The sequence below is a fragment of the Hordeum vulgare genome, unplaced genomic scaffold, assembly GCF_904849725.1.
Source record: "Hordeum vulgare subsp. vulgare unplaced genomic scaffold, MorexV3_pseudomolecules_assembly, whole genome shotgun sequence".
Lineage (NCBI taxonomy): Eukaryota > Viridiplantae > Streptophyta > Magnoliopsida > Poales > Poaceae > Hordeum > Hordeum vulgare.
This window is the reverse complement of record NW_025422548.1, coordinates 83,098-104,384: the sequence shown is the minus strand read 5'-3', so window position 1 is coordinate 104,384 and position 21,287 is coordinate 83,098. Positions and strand designations below refer to the sequence as shown.

At 36.2% G+C, this 21,287-nt stretch overlaps 8 non-coding genes across 8 annotated transcripts; 4 read left to right on the top strand and 4 right to left on the bottom strand.

Annotated features, from left to right (window-relative positions):
* Positions 1-3,915: 3,915 nt before the first annotated feature.
* TRNAS-GCU lies at positions 3,916-4,003 on the bottom strand. The gene has a single exon. It is a non-coding gene; the product is annotated as a tRNA-Ser (tRNA).
* Positions 4,004-7,560: 3,557 nt separating this feature from the next.
* On the bottom strand, positions 7,561-7,648 carry TRNAS-UGA. Its single transcript has one exon. It is a non-coding gene; the product is annotated as a tRNA-Ser (tRNA).
* An 824-nt stretch (positions 7,649-8,472) lies between these two features.
* Positions 8,473-8,543, top strand: TRNAG-GCC. Its single transcript has one exon. It is a non-coding gene; the product is annotated as a tRNA-Gly (tRNA).
* A 448-nt stretch (positions 8,544-8,991) lies between these two features.
* TRNAM-CAU lies at positions 8,992-9,065 on the bottom strand. The gene has a single exon. It is a non-coding gene; the product is annotated as a tRNA-Met (tRNA).
* Positions 9,066-11,028: 1,963 nt separating this feature from the next.
* On the top strand, positions 11,029-11,100 carry TRNAT-GGU. Its single transcript has one exon. It is a non-coding gene; the product is annotated as a tRNA-Thr (tRNA).
* Positions 11,101-11,750: 650 nt separating this feature from the next.
* Positions 11,751-11,832, top strand: TRNAY-GUA. Its single transcript has one exon. It is a non-coding gene; the product is annotated as a tRNA-Tyr (tRNA).
* A 356-nt stretch (positions 11,833-12,188) lies between these two features.
* On the top strand, positions 12,189-12,262 carry TRNAD-GUC. The gene has a single exon. It is a non-coding gene; the product is annotated as a tRNA-Asp (tRNA).
* A 2,412-nt stretch (positions 12,263-14,674) lies between these two features.
* On the bottom strand, positions 14,675-14,745 carry TRNAC-GCA. The gene has a single exon. It is a non-coding gene; the product is annotated as a tRNA-Cys (tRNA).
* Positions 14,746-21,287: the final 6,542 nt, after the last annotated feature.

The window sequence follows — 21,287 nt, the reverse complement described above, 5'->3', positions numbered from 1 at the left end:
ATCCTTCCAATTAGGAAGTTAAGCTCGTTGCTTTTTATTTTACCAGAATTGGAGCCAGGCTCTATCCATTTATTCACTAGACCCAGAAAATCGTAATTTTGGATTCCATTCAAAAAAGATTGATTTTATTACGACATGCTATTTTTTCCATTCATTACCTTTGAGGATCAGTCGTGGTCTTCTAGACTCTACCAAGAGTCTGGACGAATTTGTTGTTTCATCCAAATGTGTAAAAGATCATAGTCGCACTTAAAAGCCGAGTACTCTACCATTGAGTTAGCAACCCAGATAAAAAAAGGATCTTAGATACGATCGAAATCCAAAAATCAATGGAATTACACCGCGCGCTTCTGTCAAAACATTGAACTAGCAAGACATCAAAAGAAAGATTTTATCGACCATGAAAAACACTCAAATGGCAAAACGAACAGGTCCGGTTAAATTCCACTAAAGTGAAAAAAAAGAGCGACCCTAATCACGATGGCCAAATTCTCCTTTTTTTAGCGATTTTTATTAAAAAAAATATATATTATATTGTATGAGAATACATGCAAGAGGAACACCCTTATCATTTGAGCGAAGTGTAAGCAGAAAAATTAAATATGGAGTGAGGATAAAGAGACCCATCTATCTACAAATTCTATTTGTTCAATAGACCTTTGTCAATGGAAATACAATGGTAAGAAAACAAATTAGATAGAAAAAGTAAATAAAATAGGGGCTTATGTTGGATTGGCACGATATAAATCCAAATAGGATTAAGAAAGAGGTAAATTGTGTCTAAATAATTAGACAACGAGGAATACTAATAATCTTCTCCTATCCTACTTTTTTATTCATTTAGTTCTTCAATTAACTCAAAGTTCTTTCTTTTTCTTTAAAGAATTCCGCCTTCCTTAAAATATCATAAACAGTTCTTGTCGGTTGAGCACCCTTTTCAAGGAAATAGAGAATAGCTGGAACATTTAAACAAGTTTGATTCTTTATCGGATCATAAAAACCTACTTTTCGAAGATCTCTTCCTTCTCTTCGAGATCGAACATCAATTGCAACGATTCGATAGACAGCTTATTGGGATAGATGTAGATAAACAACGCCCCCCCTAGAAACGTATAGGAGGTTTTCTCCTCATACGGCTCGAGAAAATGATTCGAATTTCTGTCGATAATAATAGAAATTAGACTATGACGTCCATTAATTTCCTTACAGAAAAAACAAATTTCATTTATACTCATGACTCAAGTTGGCTAATTCTGCCTGAGAAACTTCGAAGGCAAAATCCTTCAAAAATTTTTGAGTCGTCTTTAAACTCTTTTCTTTGTCTCATTTCGAACGAATTGACTTTTATTCCTTATTCTGATCCAACTCTGTTGTTGAGACAATTGAAAATTGTGTTTACTTGTTCTGGAATCCTTTATCTTTGATTTGTGAAATCCTTGGGTTTAGACATTACTTCGGGAATTCCTATTTTTTTCTTTCAAAAGAGTAGCAACATACCCTTTTTTCTTATTTCCTTCGATAAAGCATTTATCTCTTCTATAGAAATCTAATAAGGGGGATTGATTCTGATATACTTTTATTGGACTTTCTTCGTATTTTAACCTTTCGATTTATTTCTATATTAAGGATAGACTGACAAAGTTGGCCTAATTTATTAGTTTTCACTAACCCTAGATTCTTTCCCTTGATAAAAAATAAACTCTGTCCTCTCGAGCTCCATCGTGTACTATGTTACTTAAACCCTGCGCAAATTTGGTTCGGAACGAATAGAACAGGCTATGTCGAGCCAAGAGCATTTTCATTACTATGGAAAATGATGGATAGCAAAATCCACAATCGATCATGTCCTTCAAGTCGCACGTTGCTTTCTACCACATCGTTTTAAACGAAGTTTTACCATAACAAACATTCCTCTTTTCATTGCAAAGTGGTATAGAAAATTGATCCAATATGGATGGAATCATGAATAGTCATTGGTTTTGTTTTTTGTATACTAATTAAAATTAAAACTTGCTATCTATGGAGCAATATGGATAAAAGAAAGTAAGTATTTATCCGGGAAGCCTCCGCCAAGATCCAATTTATTTAAACCCATATTCGAATTCTATCATATGAATGAAACATAGAAAAAGACGACTAAACAAGTTTGCTTAAAACTTATTTATTATTAAATTTCCACCCTCAACGGATGGCTCGAGATGATCAATCTTGAAGTGAGAAGAGAAGGATTGACTCTTCCTCAATAAATAAACTATCAACCTCCAAAAAAGTTTAATTCATTTAATTACTAGAATTAGAATTCTATTAGTAATATATTTTTTCCGTACCAAAAACAATTAACTATAATAACTAAATAAACTATTCCAATGAATAGATTGAAAGTTTTTGGTAGTTAATTGTTTTTGGTACTTCTTCGACTCGAAGACCAAAAGGAAGAAAAAAATATGATTAAGTGATTATTAAGTGATTATTAAGTGATCATAGTAGAGGCATATCCTGAATGTGCCTGCTAGATCCCATTTTTTTCATGAAAATAAAGGTAGTCAATTTGACTGGACTTAAGACTTTATTATGTTTTCTGAGAAAACATAAGATATCATTATTCTCTTTAATAAACTTTTGTCTCATACGGAGTACTATATGATTTCACCGTTTGTTTCATCAGAAACAATCTGGGACGGAAGGATTCGAACCTCCGAGTAACGGGACCAAAACCCGCTGCCTTACCACTTGGCCACGCCCCATTTCGGGTTTTATGCGACACTAATAAACACTATTATGTTTATTTGTTATTCGTCAATACCATTTCAATTACATAAATAAAGAAGAGATATTCTCTTGCTAGTATTCTACACATGCAGATAATATAGAATCAAAAAAATGCATTGATCATTACATGGAATTCTATTAAGATATTATATGAAAGTCGAATTTATTCCACTCTCATTTGAGAGTGCGAATACAAGGAGGTATTTTGTGTTTGGGAAAGTCCGAAGAAAAAAAGATTTTGAATCTGCCTTTTCCTTCTTTCCCTTAAAAAAATAACTCAATCAAAATCCAATTATTTACTCTACAAGAATGAAATGCTTGTTATGCCTAATATACTTAGTTTAACCTGTATCTGTTTTAATTCTGTTCTTTATCCTACTAGTTTTTTCTTTGCCAAATTGCCCGAAGCTTATGCTATTTTCAATCCAATCGTGGATATTATGCCTGTTATACCTCTATTCTTTTTTCTATTAGCCTTTGTTTGGCAAGCTGCTGTAAGTTTTCGATGAAATCTTTAGTACTCTGTATGCCAAATTGAATGATGTGTTCATTCCAAAAAAAAAAATTAAAATGGGTAAAAGCCGAGAAGTTTTATATTTTTATATTATGAACCCTCAATTCTAAAATTGAAATTATTCTACATTGAATGGGTAGCTACAGCAATAAATTTGGATCAGCCTTTCTACTCCCCTGCACCTAGGTTGAGCAGGTACCTTTAGGTACCTACACAATACCTATTCAATACCACCTAACCCTATTTTTGCTATTGATAAGAGTTCTTATTATAAATGAATTCTTGCAATTTTTTTCCAGAATTCATTTTTGCATTTTTAGGTATCAAAAAAAACCATCCTAGTGGATCCGTGTGGTAAGGAAAAACTGGTAATCTATTCCTTAAAAAAAAATCTTGGAGATTATGTAATGCTTACTCTCAAACTTTTTGTTTATACAGTAGTGATATTCTTTGTTTCACTCTTTATCTTTGGATTCTTATCTAATGATCCAGGACGGAATCCTGGACGCGAGGAGTAAAAATTCAATTTTTTTTTTTTCTTACAAATTGGATTTGTTTCGTACATTTATCTATGAGAAAATCCGGGGGTCAGAATTCTTTCCAGTTTGAAAGTCCCAAATGATCCAAGGGAGCGGAAAGAGAGGGATTCGAACCCTCGGTACAAAAAAATTGTACAACGGATTAGCAATCCGCCGCTTTAGTCCACTCAGCCATCTCTCCACGTTCCAAAGCGAAAGGTTTCCGTGATATGATATAGGCAAGAAATAAGAAATAACGGTTGCAAAAAACCCCTTTTTTTCTTTCAAAAGTCTATAAAAATTATATTGCCAATTCCATTTTAGTTATATTCTTTTTTCTTAATGTTAATAAAAAAAAGAAGAAAATTCTTGTTTTTTCTTTGTAAAAATCGATATTGACCGAGAGACAATCAAATAGATTTTCTCTTTAGCGGGCATTTCCATATAGGACTTGTTATAATTATAATAAAACAAGCTATATATAAAAAAACGCTTTTTTTTTTTTTGTCGATTATTTATCAAGAAAGCAAAAAGGGTTCTTATCAAATCCACCATAAAATTGGAAAGAAGCATAAAGTAAGTAGACCTGACTCCTTGAATGATGCCTCTATCCGCTATTCTGATATATAAATTCGATGTAGATGAAATTGTATAAGCGAATTTTTCGTATTTCCTTAGACTTAGACCGCGCAAGACAAGAATTTTTCGCTATTTACGATTTCATATTCTTGTTACTAGATGTTCTATAGGAATAAGAAGAAATCGCAACTCCTTTGCGCTACACATAAAAATTGATTTCGAAGGTCCTTTTTTTTTTCAGAATCCTCCATTTTAGTTCTTCCCCCCATGCAATAGAGAGGGAATGGGAAAAAAGGGGTTACTTTTATTTTCATTTTTCCCTTAAAAGATAGACTTTGAAATAGGAGTCTTGGAATAATGCTGAATTCAAAGGTTTATTTCTATAAGTATAAGATAAGAAAAACAAATCGAATCAAATTCATGGATTTACAACGACCTCGGTTGTGACTCCATAGATAAAAATGGAAAATTTCTCTCTTCGAGACCATTGAAAAAGGGCATTGAACGAGAAAGAAATCGTCCACAGATATAAAACTATCATATGCCTTGGAAAGTGATATGAGGTGCTCGGAAATGGTTGAAGTAATTGAATAGGAGGATCACTATGACTATAGCCCTTGGTAGAGTTCCTAAAGAAGAAAATGATCTATTTGATACTATGGATGACTGGTTACGAAGGGACCGTTTCGTTTTTGTAGGATGGTCTGGCCTATTGCTCTTTCCTTGTGCTTATTTCGCTTTAGGGGGTTGGTTTACAGGGACAACTTTTGTAACTTCTTGGTATACCCATGGATTGGCAAGTTCCTATTTGGAAGGTTGTAATTTCTTAACCGCAGCAGTTTCTACCCCTGCCAATAGTTTAGCACACTCTTTGTTGCTACTATGGGGGCCAGAAGCACAAGGAGATTTTACTCGTTGGTGTCAATTAGGCGGTCTATGGACTTTTGTAGCTCTCCACGGGGCTTTTGCACTAATAGGTTTCATGTTACGCCAATTTGAACTTGCTCGGTCTGTTCAATTGCGGCCTTATAATGCAATCTCATTCTCTGGTCCAATTGCTGTTTTTGTTTCGGTATTCCTTATTTATCCACTGGGGCAATCTGGTTGGTTCTTTGCGCCGAGTTTTGGCGTAGCAGCGATATTTCGATTCATCCTTTTCTTCCAAGGATTTCATAATTGGACGTTGAACCCATTTCATATGATGGGAGTTGCCGGAGTATTAGGCGCGGCTCTGCTATGCGCTATTCATGGAGCAACCGTAGAAAACACTCTATTTGAGGACGGTGATGGTGCAAATACCTTCCGTGCTTTTAACCCAACTCAAGCTGAAGAAACTTATTCAATGGTCACTGCTAACCGCTTTTGGTCCCAAATCTTTGGTGTTGCTTTTTCCAATAAACGTTGGTTACATTTCTTTATGCTATTTGTACCCGTCACCGGTTTATGGATGAGTGCTATTGGCGTAGTTGGCTTGGCTCTGAACTTACGTGCCTATGACTTTGTTTCCCAGGAAATCCGTGCAGCGGAAGATCCTGAATTCGAGACTTTCTACACCAAAAATATTCTTTTAAACGAGGGTATTCGTGCGTGGATGGCAGCTCAGGATCAGCCTCATGAAAATCTTATATTCCCTGAGGAGGTTCTACCACGTGGAAACGCTCTTTAATGGAACTTTCGTTTTAGCTGGTCGTGACCAAGAAACCACCGGCTTTGCTTGGTGGGCTGGGAATGCCAGACTTATCAATTTGTCCGGTAAACTACTTGGAGCTCACGTAGCCCATGCCGGATTAATCGTATTCTGGGCCGGAGCAATGAACCTATTTGAAGTGGCCCATTTCGTACCAGAAAAGCCCATGTATGAACAAGGGTTGATTTTACTTCCACACTTAGCTACTCTAGGTTGGGGAGTAGGGCCAGGGGGGGAAGTTCTAGATACTTTTCCATACTTTGTATCTGGCGTACTTCACCTAATTTCCTCCGCAGTCTTAGGCTTCGGTGGCATTTATCACGCGCTTCTGGGACCCGAGACTCTTGAAGAATCTTTTCCATTCTTTGGTTATGTCTGGAAAGATAGAAATAAAATGACTACAATTTTGGGTATTCACTTAATTTTGTTAGGTCTAGGTGCTTTTCTTCTAGTACTCAAGGCTCTTTATTTTGGCGGTGTATATGATACCTGGGCCCCTGGGGGGGGAGATGTAAGAAAAATTACCAATTTGACCCTTAGTCCCAGTGTTATATTTGGTTATTTACTAAAATCTCCTTTTGGGGGAGAAGGGTGGATTGTTAGTGTAGATGATTTAGAAGATATAATTGGTGGACATGTATGGTTGGGTTTTATTTGTGTATTTGGGGGAATTTGGCATATTTTAACCAAACCCTTCGCATGGGCTCGCCGTGCATTTGTATGGTCTGGAGAAGCTTACTTGTCTTATAGTTTAGCTGCTTTATCTGTCTTTGGTTTTATCGCTTGTTGTTTTGTATGGTTCAATAATACAGCTTATCCGAGTGAGTTTTATGGACCCACCGGGCCAGAAGCTTCTCAAGCTCAAGCATTTACTTTTCTAGTTAGAGACCAGCGTCTTGGAGCTAATGTGGGATCCGCTCAAGGACCCACAGGTTTAGGGAAATATCTAATGCGTTCCCCAACTGGGGAGGTTATCTTTGGAGGGGAAACTATGCGTTTTTGGGACCTTCGTGCTCCATGGTTAGAACCTCTAAGGGGCCCCAACGGTTTGGACTTGAGTAGGTTGAAAAAAGACATACAACCTTGGCAAGAACGGCGCTCAGCAGAATATATGACCCACGCTCCTTTAGGCTCTTTAAATTCCGTGGGTGGCGTAGCGACCGAGATCAATGCAGTTAATTATGTCTCTCCTAGAAGTTGGTTATCAACTTCTCATTTTGTTCTAGGATTCTTCTTTTTTGTGGGCCATTTATGGCATGCAGGAAGAGCCCGAGCTGCTGCAGCAGGTTTTGAAAAGGGAATCGATCGTGATTTGGAACCTGTTCTTTACATGAACCCTCTTAACTAAGATTTTCTTATTTATACCTGTTCTACTTTTTTTCTGTTCTGGCTCGGTTATTCTATCTAGCCGAGCCATTCATTCCTTTTTATGAAAGAAAGATAAGGGACAGAATAAAAAAAAATGAAAGAAACAAACGTATTCAATAAGCAAAAGGAGAGAGAGGGATTCGAACCCTCGATAGTTCCTAGAACTATACCGGTTTTCAAGACCGGAGCTATCAACCACTCAGCCATCTCTCCACCGCCTAATCCTTATTTTACTCCTACAAATAGAACATAGCCATATAAAAAATAAAAATATTTATTAACCTCTAGAAAGATATCAGATACAAGTTCCTTTTCGATATATCTCTGTATACTGTATACACGGATACAGGATCCGCTATACCCGCTTGTGAAATAAAGACTAAATAACCTCCTCTCACCCCCATATCCAAATAAAAAAGAGGTTAAGTAATAAATTTTAATTAAAGAGAAGAATCAATGGATTCATGATTAAACCCCTCCTACTTCTTGTATTTTTTTACAATTTTGGTTAAGTGAGGGATCAAATATGTAGTCAACTTTATTTGATGGTAGCTTGGAGGATTAGAAATATGACTATTGCTTTCCAATTAGCTGTTTTTGCATTAATTGCGACTTCCTCAGTCTTAGTAATTAGTGTACCCCTTGTATTTGCTTCTCCTGATGGTTGGTCAAATAATAAAAATGTTGTATTTTCCGGTACATCATTATGGATTGGACTAGTCTTTCTCGTAGCTATTCTGAATTCTCTCATTTCTTAAATTAAATTTGGTTAATATTTAGTAACCCCATAAAAAAGAAATAATAAAGGCCATTTAAAAAATTCGAATAGTGAGACGTATTAAAACGCAATTTGCGTTCCGAATTGCTAGCTCTTCTCTTTCAGTATTATGAAATTCCCATTAGAATATTCATTGACAGATAATAAAAAAAGGAAAACTCTAATATCTAATATAATAGAATAGAAAATGAAATGAAACGGTCGACCCAGACATAGACGGTCGACCCAAGCGGATATACGCTATAAAATATATACCGTAGCGAGCGTAGTTCAATGGTAAAACATCTCCTTGCCAAGGAGAAGATACGGGTTCGATTCCCGCCGCTCGCCCGCTTAATTTATCAAAGTACTATGATAAAAAGTTTAGTCTAGTTAATTGTTTAACTACTTATATTAAATTAAGTATTAATTAAGTATTAGTCTAGTGCCGTATCCCTTACTATATTTACCCTTCCTTTGCATCCCCCTCAAAAAAAGAGGGCGCTCCGGAGGCAGAAATAGAACTAGCCAACAGAGCCCCAAAATTGGGTATTAACTGAGACAAACAACGGGCAAACTGTTTTTAAAAGGAAGGGAGAGGTAGACTGTCCCTTTCATTTCATTTTTATTTTCTGCAAGGTAGGGAGAAGCCTTGCGCCTTCTTTTTGTGAAGGCAAGTGGCTTCGCAAATTGCTCAATTTTGCCCTCTAGGGCCCGGAACTAATGAATAAAAAAGGGTTGGATACGCCCCTCTACCATATCTAGAGAAATAGAATACTCCTTTTATAGAGACTGCTAAGTGCGGAGACGGGAATCGAACCCGTGACCTCAAGGTTATGAGCCTCGTGAGCTACCAAACTGCTCTACTCCGCTCTGTAGTACCAGAAACTGGTGGACAAAAAAGGCTTGAATACAAGCCTTTAACATGTCTAGACAAATAGAATACTCCTTTTATACAGAATGGAGCGGGTAGCGGGAATCGAACCCGCATCGTTAGCTTGGAAGGCTAGGGGTTATAGTCGACGTTGGTTGATTATTTTTAACGTCTCTAATTCAAAACCGAACATGAAATTTTGATTTCATTCGGCTCCTTTATGGATATTCTCACCACTTAACATCTATGTCAGCTTTTCTATTTGAATGGAACCAAAGCTCTCTGCTTTCTAGATGATCCTTATAGAGTAGGAGATAGAAATTCTATCTAAATCCATCTAATCTACTTACTTCGTTCCCTAATTTCATTCAAGAGATCCTGAGGAAAAGAATTGGGTTTCCACCGAGCTGAAACAATATGCGGATGGTTCTAGTAAACCAAAACTATCGTTTTTTAGCTATTTGGCTTCCTTATCCTTTAACAAAAGAAGATTTAGTTACGATTGGAAATCAACTTTTTTGTATCTTCATCCATAGATCCTTTACTCATATTTTCAAAATTGGAATACTTAAATCCAATGCAAAATTATGCTTCGCGACTCTGTACTCATATCATAATCCAATTTTTATTTTGGATGCAATTTAAATTAGTTTTTGGGTACAAATCGCCAGAATGTATATTCTTCCTCAATATGCTATTGAGAGGAAAAGGATTTAATCCTTTATAAGAACTAAAGTTTTCATCGGAATATAAAAAAAAACTTAAGGATGCCTTAAGTATATCATTTCAAATTCAGTTATTAATAGAACGAATCACACTTTTACCACTAAACTATACCCGCTACATTGTATATTATGGTATAAATGGTACCCTTTGTCAAGGATAGCCATTTGACAAGGAGGCTAATTCCCCCTTATTGAATCAGATGGAGAAGGTTCATGACACTGAGCCATTGGTACTTCTACTTCGATCGCGCGCCTTTACTTTAGGATTTAGATAGCCCCTCTCCCTCTGGTCTGTAAAATAAATCTCTTCTTACCCTGCTAATAGCGCCTGAACCAAATGTATTTATTTTGATTAGGATCCTATCCTATTCTACGGTTACGACTACAATAATCATTATTTACTTTGCGAGGACGTAAGTGTGCCAGACTGCTAAATTGTTTTATTATTCCTACAATATAAACTAGGGGATATAGGGGGTAACACTGTCCCTATAAATTCCTTTTTTCCTTTTCTTTTTTGTCCAGAATTGAACAAAAAAGAAATTATAGAAGATGTTTTCTTCCCCCATTAAGTCCGAGCCATAGAGTAAGAGTGAGATGAGTTTTCCAAATTCATCATAGACTTTCCCTATGGCTTGATAGAAGTAAGAAGCAAAGAGTTGTAACTTAAAGAGTCGTAACTTAAAGAAAAAAACGGACAGGGCTGACAGATTTACCTGATGTAAAGAAGATCCTAAAAGTCTATGATTAGTCGACTCTCTCCATTTAACACTTTCCTCTCTCTCCTTTTTTCCACTGACTCAATGCTAGTTTATTAGATTCTTGTTTAAAAGAATCAAAAAAGTTCAATAGAACTAAGAACACATAAAAAATAGCATAGAGGATCAAGGCCATTACCAAAAGTTCCTCCCAAGGATCCTATCCTATTGGGTATCTGTTCCCTGCCTTTTCCCGCTAGGATTGGAAATCTTATATTTTCCATATACCATTGAATCCTTGGGGTTCCAGAATCCGCCTATTTTACTAGCCTTCGGAAACGGAAAACCATGAACCAAGAAGAGTTGGGTATGTTTTTTTTTCTTAATTTTATTTTGAGCTCTCAAGATATCAATACATATACAATCTATACATAATGTCTCTCTCTATATCTCTATATATTATATATATATAATATGTACATTATGCAGTAGACCCATAATGGGAAATCAAAGTGGCAAATTTTTGAATTAAATAAAAAGCCCTTTTAACTCAGTGGTAGAGTAATGCCATGGTAAGGCATAAGTCATCGGTTCAAATCCGATAAAGGGCTTTTTAAATTAGTGGTAGAGTAATCTCGTGCTAAGACGTAAGTCATTGGTTCGAATCTGATAGAGTACTTTTCTACTAAATTGATTCGCTTTTTTCTTTGTTTTTGAAGCTTTCTCTTTAGAGAATTTTATGACTTAGTGCGGGATGAATGCATTTTTGGTCTGAACACTAAATGAAGCACGGAATGGAAATAAAAAAAAAATTGGACTCTTTTTCATCTTATCTTAGATCAATAAAATAACTACCTGTACTGAACTAATCTAGAATCCCTTTTAGTAATCCATTCTTATTCTATACATTTAAAATGAATTTCCCTAAAAGGTAGAGGATGATCCATGAATTAATCTAACCATCAACTAAAAAAATCCTAGATGAAAACATAGCAGAAAAGTTAGAAAAACTCTTTGCTTTGGATCTAGTTATACTTTTCGAGTATATTGACAATTCAAAAAAACTGCTCATACTATGATTATAGTATAATCACGAGCGGTTGTATATGGCCCTATCGTCTAGTGATGCCCCTATCGTCTAGTGGTTCAGGACATCTCTCTTTCAAGGAGGCAGCGGGGATTCGACTTCCCCTGGGGGTAGGGAGTATTATGAAAGGAGGTTAATCATAGATTAGCAAAAACCCTAGAATAAATTCTTCCTGGGTCGATGCCCGAGTGGTTAATGGGGACGGACTGTAAATTCGTTGACAATGTCTACGCTGGTTCAAATCCAGCTCGGCCCAAAAATCTAGGGCTTCGTGAATATGAACTAAATCCTTTTGTTTTTCTCCCATAAAATAAAATGTCTGATCTATAGAAATAAAAGAGAAATAAAAAAGGGGATTTTTTTTTCTAATCCATATCTCTCATTCCTTTCTTACAAACAAAAGAGTTTTTCTTGTTGAAGGGTGGATTATTATCCATTTTTAGTGATAAAAAATCACGACATACTAGTTATGTCACTCTCACTATACCCACGTATAATATAATATTAATATGTGGGTATGTAGTATATGATTCGTCTATTTCTTAGAGTACGACAGACGAATCGAATCTTCTTATGGTTCTATTTAAGAATGGGTATGCCATACACCCCGCGGGGATTGTAGTTCAATTGGTCAGAGCACCGCCCTGTCAAGGCGGAAGCTGCGGGTTCGAGCCCCGTCAGTCCCGAACTAGGGTTCAATGAATGGAGAAATTCATATTTCCTTTTTCCATGAAAAAAAAGGGGCAGGGAGCAAGATCAAATACCCATAGGGCACCCTTACTTCACTTTTTTATTTTGCATCTCTCATTAAAGAGGGAGGGAAGGAGTATAGGAATTTTTTTCACTACTCCCGATCGATAAAGATAAAGAAAGACACACATACGATATGTGGATTAGTAGAATTTTAGGATATTACTCTATCTTTCTTTATGATGATACCATCCTCATCTTAATTTCCTATTCCACTGTTATGGAATAGAGTACCGGTATTTTACCGGAATCCATACATAAATTGTATTCCCTTTTTATTTCAGACCTCTTTTCCCCATCTCACTTCTACTGCTTATTTGGATGTCTATGTGACCCATAGAAAGTTGCTCATATAATACATACATAATTGTATGTATAACTATAAGAAAAAGGAAGAGAAATTGTATAAGATTAAGAAAGCTCGTGGGTTAGAGATATAGAAAAGAAAAAGTAGAAAAAAAAGGATTAAAAAAGAGGGAATTCCTAATCCAATCAAAAAACCCATTTTGGTCTTAGTATGGATATAGGATCTTCCTATGTTATACTATATAACTCTCATCCATGAATTGATTTGATAGATCCGATATTCATAATATTGAATTGATTCAGTATTATCAGAATGCAAGCCCTACCCTTGAATTTACAAGATACCCCTTTTTCCTCTCCATGGGATTACATCCCGAGTTATTGTGAAAATAAAAAATAAAGAGGTTATGGAAGTCAATATTCTCGCATTTATTGCTACTGCACTGTTCATTCTAATTCCTACTTCTTTTTTACTTATTATTTATGTAAAAACAGTCAGCCAAAATAATTAAGTGGAATTCCAATTAATCATTGAAGAAATGAAAAAGGGATTAAATAAAAAAAATCCAAGTCTTAAATGAAAGGATCTGGTTGGAATCTTAAAGTGTGGTAGAAAGAACTACATATAGTTTTTTCTACGACACTTTAGAGTCTTTCTATTATATTATCTTTGAATCTACATAGAATAGATTAGTAGATTGAAATAGTTAAGTAGTCTAATTCAATTTCTTTTTTCATTGCATCCACTTAATTTCAATCAGGTCAAAATAAAAAAATCGAAGACAATTCTTGACCAAAGAATCCATGGAAGGAAAGAAAAATAATATAAGAATAGACTATAGTAAAAAGTAAAAGGAAAAAACCAGCGAATCTTTCATGCTTAAATATCCCGCGAGATGCTTCAAAAGAGAATAAAAATTATTCTAAGAATAAAGAAAGAGTATAAAACAAATGGAAAATGTGTGATATGCCGTGAATAGTTCCGTGGAAGAAAGTCTAATTTTCTTATGTATAGAACTTTTTTTAACCATTAGTCATTTCTAGTAGAAATTCTTAATTGGTATAATGGCTCTTTCTTACAATACAAGAGTTTCTTACAGGAGTGAAACAAAACTAAAGAAAAAGATTAAAGAATAACGTTTGACAAAATAATTAATGCAAAACGATCAATTAAAAAAAGAATTGATACAACAATTTGATTACTTAATCAATTAGTAGTATCGTATCCCTAGAGTCCACTCCTTCCCCATACTACTAGTGAAAGAGAAAATGTAAAGACTACCATTAAAGCAGCCCAAGCGAGACTTACTATATCCATCTAAATTATGTCTCCTATTTCTATGAAGGGATTATTCTACTATTGATCAATAATCATAGTGGAATCAAGGGTACAGAGTCAAAAAGGGCTTCTGCCCTAAGGCCATGGATCAATCAGTTCAAGGAATTTACTCCTAACAAATTCTTATAGGAATTCTTGTAGAATTAGAGAGCATTAAAAATACGATACTATAAAGCCCTTTTTTCCTTACCTTAAAAAAGAAAGAGTACGGGAATGATGTCCTGAATAGAAGAAGCGGGAATAGGAAGATTTTTTATTCCTTTTGTTACTCTAGTGTATGTAGGTCACATAAGATGTACGATAAAAAAATGTATGATAATTAGGAAGTCTTGATATTCTTTCGTGGAGTCCCTTCTGGAATCTTAGATTGAAAAAGAGAAGAATGCCCCTTAGGGACCTTTCTTTGGATACCAAGATTTCTGACATCTTATCCTCGTATTTAAAAATTCTCAAATCGAATCAATTAAGAACCAATTCAAATTCATATAATAAAAGAATAAGGAAACACTACCTCACCCCTATTGATAACCATTTTGGCCACTACCGCCAAAACAAACCCTAACCCTAGTTTAAGGATAGAACTATGGTATGGTTTCTCTAAACCCAGTATCGGCAGGCTTAGTTACTCTCTTGCCCGAACTTATGCGAAGTAAAAATTGATTGAATTCGATCAGTACTAGAAAACCTAAGTATTTTATTGATCAGGCGGCACCCAGATTTGAACTGGGGATAAAGGATTTGCAGTCCCCTGCCTTACCGCTTGGCCATGCCGCCAAAAAATCCGATCGAAAATCTAGAAAACAGCAAGTATTCATCCACGTTTTCTTACGAAAAGCCCCTTTCTTTTATTTTGAATATAATTAAACTTACTTTTTTCCAATCTTTTTCAAAAAAGATACTCCTGCTTTTTTTGATCCAGTTTCGATTATTCTCCTCGATAGATTCTATCTTAAAACATACATTGCTAACACAATAAAACTTCCCATTTCTTTCTATTGAGATGAAAAAGAAGAAAAGTGGATTTCTAGTCACAGGCTGCAAAATTCAGAACAAATTGGAACCATTAACTAGAATTCTCTTTCTTTTTTGAATTGCAGTAGTGAACTACTCTTAAATCGGTATTATCTCCCCCCCTTCAATTTCAATGGCATAATAAAATATTATGGCTTTATGCTTAATCCGTGTATAGGTGAACTTTAGGTCCGAGCAGCATTATTATCCAAAGATCCCCTTTATGTACATATCTCTATGGGGAATCGTGCTTTAATTTTTCAAAGTATTAAATTAAATATCTTGAATAAAAAAAGGAAATTTGCTCTGATATTAGAGTATAACCTGACTATCTTGGCCTACCCAAGTGAAATTACGATAAAAGAAAAGCATGGATATGGGGAGAGGTGGATAATTAGATTGGCATGTACTTAAAAAAGGGACTTACTTTATTTTAGAATTCCACAATGAAATACTTAATTTTCTAGCAATTATACTACTCCGATCCGAAATAAAAAAGAACCCTCAAATTATTTTTAGAAATTAAAGTAAGCACGCTATTCTAAATCGAAGTAAAGTAAAACTTTCTAGTGTATTATATTACGGCTTTATTACATTCATAGAAAGGGGATAAAATGAGAAATCTTTGCCATTCAATCTGATTAGAATATTATAAAGTATAAGTGGCATAATTTTTTTTGTAGGAATATTTTAGCAATTCATTTTCATTTCATTTGTACCCCTGGTAAACTAGAATTTTCGTCGAAATGGTCTCTATTCATATGTATGAAATACATATATGAAATACGTATGTGGAGTTCCCTAGAATTTCATGTGATTCAGTAAACAGAATATAGATTCCATGATTGCTAGATCAATCCGTAGGGATTGATGAAGAGTGAGCTGATAATGGAATTTTTCTTTGATAAACAGGAAACTTAAGATTAAGATGCTCCGGAATGGAAACGAGGGAATGTCCACAATACCCGGATTTAGTCAGATCCAATTCGAGGGATTTTTTAGGTTCATTAATCAAGCCTTGGCAGAAGAACTTGACAAGTTTCCAACAATTAAAGATCCAGATCACGAAATTGCATTTCAATTATTTGCGAAAGGATATCAATTGCTAGAACCCTCGATAAAAGAAAGAGATGCTGTGTATGAATCACTCACCTATTCTTCCGAATTATATGTATCTGCGAGATTAATTTTTGGTTTCGATGTGCAAAAGCAAACCATTTCTATCGGAAACATTCCTATAATGAATTCCTTAGGAACCTTTATTATAAATGGAATATACCGAATTGTGATCAATCAAATATTGCTAAGTCCTGGTATTTACTACCGCTCGGAATTAGATCATAAGGGAATTTCTATCTACACCGGGACTATAATATCAGATTGGGGAGGGAGATCGGAATTAGCAATTGATAAAAAAGAAAGGATATGGGCTCGCGTGAGTAGAAAACAAAAGATATCTATTCTAGTTCTATCATCAGCTATGGGTTCGAATCTAAGAGAAATTCTAGATAATGTTTCCTACCCTGAAATTTTCTTGTCTTTCCCGAATGCTAAGGAGAAGAAGAGGATTGAGTCAAAAGAAAAAGCTATTTTGGAGTTTTATCAACAATTTGCTTGTGTAGGTGGGGACCTGGTATTTTCGGAGTCCTTATGCGAGGAATTACAAAAGAAATTTTTTCAACAAAAATGTGAATTAGGAAGGATTGGTCGACGAAATATGAATCGGAGACTTAATCTTGATATACCTCAGAACAATACATTCTTGTTACCACGAGATGTATTGGCCGCTACGGATCATTTGATTGGAATGAAATTTGGAACGGGTATACTTGACGATGACGATATGAATCACTTGAAAAATAAACGTATTCGTTCGGTTGCGGATCTGTTACAAGATCAATTCGGATTGGCTCTTGGTCGTTTACAACATGCAGTTCAAAAAACTATTCGTAGAGTATTCATACGTCAATCGAAACCGACTCCCCAAACTTTGGTAACTCCAACTTCAACTTCAATTTTATTAATAACTACTTATGAGACCTTTTTTGGCACATACCCATTATCTCAAGTTTTTGATCAAACGAATCCATTGACACAAACTGTTCATGGGCGAAAAGTGAGTTGTTTAGGTCCTGGAGGGTTGACGGGGAGAACCGCAAGTTTTCGGAGCCGAGATATTCATCCGAGTCACTATGGGCGTATTTGTCCAATTGACACGTCTGAAGGAATCAATGTTGGACTTACTGGATCCTTAGCAATTCATGCGAGAATTGATCACTTGTGGGGATCTATAGAGAGTCCGTTTTATGAAATATCTGCTGAGAAAGCAAAAGAAAAAAAAGAGAGACAGGTGGTTTATCTATCACCAAATAGAGATGAGTATTATATGATAGCAGCAGGAAATTCTTTGTCCTTGAATCAAGGTATTCAGGAAGAACAGGTTGTTCCAGCTAGATACCGCCAAGAATTCTTGACTATTGCATGGGAACAGATTCATGTTAGAAGTATTTTTCCTTTCCAATATTTTTCTATTGGGGGTTCTCTCATTCCTTTTATTGAGCACAATGATGCGAATCGGGCTTTAATGAGTTCTAATATGCAGCGCCAAGCAGTTCCACTTTCTCGGTCCGAGAAATGCATTGTTGGAACTGGATTGGAACGCCAAACAGCTCTAGATTCGAGGGTTTCCGTTATAGCCGAACGCGAGGGAAAGATCATTTCTACTGATAGTCATAAGATACTTTTATCAAGTAGTGGGAAGACTATAAGTATTCCTTTAGTTAACCACCGTCGCTCTAACAAAAATACTTGTATGCACCAAAAACCTCGGGTTCCACGGGGTAAATCCATTAAAAAAGGACAAATTTTAGCAGAAGGAGCTGCTACAGTTGGGGGGGAACTTGCTTTAGGAAAAAACGTATTAGTAGCTTATATGCCATGGGAAGGTTACAATTTTGAAGACGCAGTACTAATTAGCGAACGTTTGGTATATGAGGATATTTATACCTCTTTTCACATCCGGAAATATGAAATTCAGACGGATACGACAAGCCAGGGCTCCGCTGAAAAAATCACTAAAGAAATACCACATCTAGAAGAACATTTACTCCGCAATTTGGACAAAAATGGAGTTGTTAGGTTGGGATCCTGGGTAGAAACTGGTGATATTTTAGTAGGTAAATTAACGCCTCAGATAGCGAGCGAATCATCATATATCGCAGAAGCTGGATTATTACGGGCCATATTCGGCCTTGAGGTTTCCACTTCAAAAGAAACTTCTCTGAAATTACCTATAGGTGGAAGAGGGCGCGTTATCGATGTGAAATGGATCCAAAGGGACCCCCTCGACATAATGGTTCGTGTATATATTTTACAGAAACGTGAAATCAAAGTTGGGGATAAAGTAGCCGGAAGACATGGGAATAAAGGGATCATTTCCAAAATTTTGCCTAGGCAAGATATGCCCTATTTGCAAGATGGAACACCCGTTGATATGGTCTTCAATCCCTTAGGAGTACCCTCCCGAATGAATGTGGGACAAATATTTGAAAGCTCGCTCGGATTAGCGGGGGATCTGCTAAAGAAACATTATAGAATAGCACCCTTTGATGAGAGATATGAGCAAGAGGCTTCAAGAAAACTTGTGTTTTCAGAATTATATGAAGCCAGTAAAGAAACAAAAAATCCATGGGTATTTGAACCCGAGTACCCGGGAAAAAGCAGAATATTTGATGGAAGAACAGGCGACCCCTTTGAGCAACCTGTTCTAATAGGGAAGTCCTATATCTTAAAATTAATTCATCAAGTTGATGAGAAAATTCATGGGCGTTCTACTGGGCCCTACTCACTTGTTACACAACAACCGGTTAGAGGAAGAGCCAAGCAAGGGGGACAACGAGTAGGAGAAATGGAAGTTTGGGCTTTAGAAGGATTTGGTGTTGCTCATATTTTACAAGAGATACTTACTTATAAATCTGACCATCTTATAGCTCGCCAAGAAATACTTAATGCTACGATCTGGGGAAAAAGAATACCTAATCATGAGGATCCTCCAGAATCTTTTCGAGTGCTCGTTCGAGAACTACGATCTTTGGCTCTAGAACTGAATCATTTCCTTGTATCTGAAAAGAACTTCCAGGTTAATAGGGAGGAAGTTTGATCGGAATAAATATAAATTCTTTTCTTATTTCTATTTTATGATTGACCAATATAAACATCAACAACTTCAAATTGGACTCGTTTCCCCTCAACAAATAAAGGCTTGGGCTAACAAAAACCTACCTAATGGAGAAGCCGTTGGCGAAGTCACAAGGCCCTCTACTTTTCATTATAAAACCGATAAACCAGAAAAAGATGGATTGTTTTGCGAAAGAATCTTTGGACCCATAAAAAGCGGGATTTGCGGTTGTGGCAATTCTCGAGCGAGCGGAGCTGAAAACGAAGACGAAAGATTTTGCCAAAAATGCGGGGTAGAATTTGTGGATTCTCGGATACGAAGATATCAAATGGGATACATCAAACTCGCATGTCCCGTGACTCATGTGTGGTATTTGAAAGGTCTTCCTAGTTATATCGCGAATCTTTTAGATAAACCTCTTAAGAAGTTGGAGGGCCTAGTATACGGCGATTTCTCTTTTGCTAGGCCCAGCACTAAAAAACCCACTTTTTTACGATTACGAGGTTTATTCGAAGAGGAAATTGCATCCTGTAACCACAGCATTTCTCCCTTTTTTTCTACCCCAGGCTTTGCAACATTTCGAAATCGGGAAATTGCGACAGGAGCAGGTGCTATTAGAGAACAATTAGCAGATTTGGATTTGCGAATTATTATAGAGAATTCTTTGGTCGAATGGAAGGAATTAGAAGACGAGGGGTATAGTGGAGATGAGTGGGAAGATAGAAAAAGACGAATAAGAAAAGTTTTTTTGATTAGACGCATGCAATTGGCGAAACATTTTATTCAAACAAATGTAGAACCAGAATGGATGGTTTTGTGCTTATTACCGGTTCTTCCTCCCGAATTGAGACCTATTGTTTATAGGTCTGGAGATAAAGTAGTGACTTCAGACATTAATGAACTTTATAAGAGAGTTATCCGTCGGAACAACAATCTTGCCTATCTATTAAAAAGAAGTGAATTAGCGCCAGCAGATTTAGTAATGTGCCAGGAAAAATTGGTACAAGAAGCCGTGGATACACTTCTTGATAGTGGGTCCCGCGGGCAACCGACGAGGGATGGTCACAATAAAGTATACAAATCACTTTCAGATGTAATTGAAGGTAAAGAGGGAAGGTTTCGCGAGACTCTGCTTGGGAAACGGGTCGATTACTCGGGGCGTTCTGTCATTGTTGTGGGTCCTTCGCTTTCATTACATCAATGTGGATTACCTCTAGAGATAGCAATAAAGCTTTTTCAGCTATTTGTAATTCGCGATTTAATCACGAAACGCGCCACTTCTAATGTCAGGATTGCTAAAAGGAAAATTTGGGAAAAGGAACCCATTGTATGGGAAATACTTCAAGAAGTTATGCGGGGACATCCTGTACTGTTAAATAGAGCACCTACTCTGCATAGATTAGGCATACAGGCCTTTCAACCCACTTTAGTAGAGGGGCGTACTATTTCTTTACACCCATTAGTGTGTAAGGGTTTCAATGCAGACTTTGATGGAGATCAAATGGCTGTTCATCTACCTTTATCCTTGGAAGCTCAGGCGGAAGCCCGTTTACTTATGTTTTCTCATATGAATCTCTTATCTCCTGCTATTGGGGATCCTATTTGCGTACCAACCCAAGACATGCTTATCGGGCTTTATGTATTAACAATTGGAAAGCGTCGAGGTATTTGTGCAAATAGATATAATAGTTTCAGAAACTATCCAAATTTAAAAGTCAATTACAATAATAATAATTCTAAGTATAGGAAAGATAAAGAACCCCATTTTTCTAGTTCTTATGATGCACTGGGAGCTTATAGACAAAAACTAATCAGTTTAGATAGTCCCTTGTGGCTACGATGGAACCTGGATCAACGCGTCATTGGGTCAAGAGAAGTTCCGATTGAAATTCAATATGAATCTTTGGGGACTTATCATGAGATTTATGCTCACTATCTAATAATGGGAAATAGAAAAAAAGAAATTCGTTCGATATACATTCGAACCACTCTTGGTCATATTTCTTTTTATAGAGAAATAGAGGAAGCCGTACAAGGATTTAGTCAGGCCTATTCATACACTACCTAAACAAGAAAGTTAGATTCGGCGATGCCCCTCCCCTTTGCTTTCGGGGGGCATTCCGATTTC